Consider the following 2,626-nt stretch of genomic DNA (forward strand, 5'->3'; position numbering starts at 1 on the left):
GTCAAGCTGGAAGCTGAGATTGCCACCTACTGTCGCCTGCTGGAAGACGGCGAGGACTTCAGTCTCACTGATGCCCTGGACTGCACCAACTCCATGCAGACCATCCAGAAGACCACCACCCTAGCAGATGGCAAGGTGGTGTCTGAGACCAACGATACCAAGGTTTTGAGGCATTGAGACAGCAGAAACAGGGTACCCTTGGGAAGCAATGGGCCAATAAAAAATGCAGCGATCATTGCATGTCAAAAAATAAATAAAAAGAAAGAAAGAAAACTCCCTGGTGCAAGGTTAGCCTCGCCCTCCCTCAGCGCTGGAGAGGATCAGTCTGTCTGATCCCCACCGTTCTTTCCCCACCCCCACCACCCGTGCACAAAAGGAGAGCTCTGGCCCTAGCCGTCCAGCAGGTGCAGGAGGAGCCCACTTCCTCATTACTCCAGACCCAACTTCTCCTTTTTCCTCCTTTCCCAAGCTCATGACCCAGCCAGGATCCCAGCCGCTCACGTCAGAAGAGCGTAGGTTCCTGTCCTTTCTGCAGGTGATTTCCAACTGGGCCATGGGTGGAGTTTTGAGGACAGGAAATCTGTCCTGCAGAGGGCAAGCCAAAGAAAGCAAACCTCTGCAGTATGTCCGGTTGGATCCATTTTCTCTCTTGGGTTTCCACTGGGTTTTGACTGCACTGCAGCGGGGTCCGTTTCTGCTTCATTTGCATGTCCCCCAGAGGTCCAGCACTAAAAGGGAATTGCCCAGGACCCCACTGCCAATAGATGGCGGAACTGGGACTGGAACCTAGACCTCACTTCCTGATGGACTCTGGGCGACCAGCGAGGGCCACACCCCAGGACACCTCGTTACAGTATGAGGAACAAGAGCAGCCAGGCGGCTGACACTTGAGGAGCGCAGAGTGCTGGCAAGCCAAGCGCTGGCAGGTGGACACATGCCTGAGAACTCAGGCGCCTCCAACTCCGCGCAGCCCTCCTGCTGCCTGCGTGCCTCTCTGGCGCCACCATCTGGTGGTCGACGACAGGCAGTACCTGTCAAGACAGGTATTGTTTTAAATGGAGATTTTTTCTATTGTATAAAGAAATTTAGGACTTGAGTATAACAAATAAAACCAACTTCTTGAAGGAAAAACGAATTTTTATCATTGGAAAATCCAGGTCATTCATAATTTACCCTTTGATCCAAACTGACTTATTACCTCTGCAGTCTGTGCTTCATGGCATCTTCCATAGGATGAGCTAGGAAGTCTGCAAACTTTGAGCTCAACTCCACGAGGGGTTATTTGGCTTTTGAATCCTTTGCTCCTTGTCTAAGAGGTAGCGGCAACAGCACCACCTTCCGGGCAGCTCCCTTCCAGGCCCATGTGATGACCCGTGAGAGCACCTCGCCCACCTTTGCCGGGAAGAGACGCTGGGCCTTCATCCAGTGCAGAAGCTCGGAGCTGTGGGTCTCCGGTGTCATGCCTCTAAGGTCCCAGCCAGGTTCCAATGCGTTGTTTGGACACTCTCACACATGCTGTCAGTGGTTGGGGGTGCTGCAGCCGCTGCAAGGCCACGTTGCACTGTGGCTGCTGCGCCTTGTGCATTCTTGTTTGGCGCAATGACAGTGGTCATTTTGACGGCAGCCAAGCTGTGTTACCTCAAAGTAACAAGAAGCAAGTGCGTGGTTCCAAGGTTCCTTGTTAAGTAACAGGAAGCCTTATTTCCTTCACAGACACTAGCTGTCTATTTCCTGAGGCTGAAGAAGTTAGACAGGGGAAGGACTGTGACTGCAGGTCGGTCTTCTCTTCCACGAAGGTGCCAACACATCCCTTTCTGACAGATCTTGTGTCTTTGTGACCCAGAGAGGTTCAAAAGTGTTATCATTATCATTATTATCATAGACAGATTTTTGCTATGGGGCACATGCGCTCATCCACTGGAGAAACAGAGACAGAAAGTGAGAAATCACCCCCTAGGGAATGGCCACTCTACAGTCCCTTCTCCTCATTCTCCTCTCAGGATTTTGCACGTACACACACACGTGCATCTGGTGTGAGTTTTAAGCCACCAGGTCCTGGACTCGAAATGCAATCGACTCTGTGGAAGTCCAGTGACATAACCATTGCACCATCTGCTAGTTCCACACAAATGTTACTTTTAACGATGATCAATGTTAGTGTGCTGAAAAGACTTTTTACCATTTTAAAGTGTGTTTGTGTTGCTCATCTTAGAGTGAGGCGTGTGAATAGCATGAGTTTTATAGTCAACAGATCCAGGTTCTCCCTTCGGCCCACCTGTACCAAGTGGCTAAGTTACTTCGCCGCCCTGAGCCTCCATGTCCTCACCTGTAAAGTCAGGATTAAAATGTCCTCTTCAAAGAATTGCCTTGGGGGATCAAAAAAGCCGTTTCATGCTAAGCAAAATGGCTGTTTCTGGAAAGAGCTCACTCGGCGATAACTAGGAATATGATAGTGCCACCTCCCTCCACTTTGTGAGGAAGAGCGATATCGTATCCACATTATAGGTGAAGGAACTGGAGCGACAGAGCCACGGGAATGACAAAGCCCAAACTCTGGTTTTCCAGACCCTGAGTCTGGGACCCTTTCCTCTCACCTCCCAGCCCCCACCTGTCCTTCATCCTCACA

General features: G+C 50.7%; 1 pseudogene; it reads left to right on the forward strand.

Annotated features, from left to right (window-relative positions):
• LOC102467760 (keratin, type I cytoskeletal 18 pseudogene) overlaps positions 1-257 on the forward strand; it is a 1,373-nt pseudogene extending 1,116 nt beyond the window's left edge.
• The last annotated feature ends 2,369 nt before the right edge of the window (positions 258-2,626 follow it).

Source organism: Tupaia chinensis, unplaced genomic scaffold, assembly GCF_000334495.1.
Source record: "Tupaia chinensis unplaced genomic scaffold, TupChi_1.0 Scaffold144529_1, whole genome shotgun sequence".
NCBI classification, from domain to species: Eukaryota; Metazoa; Chordata; class Mammalia; order Scandentia; family Tupaiidae; genus Tupaia; species Tupaia belangeri.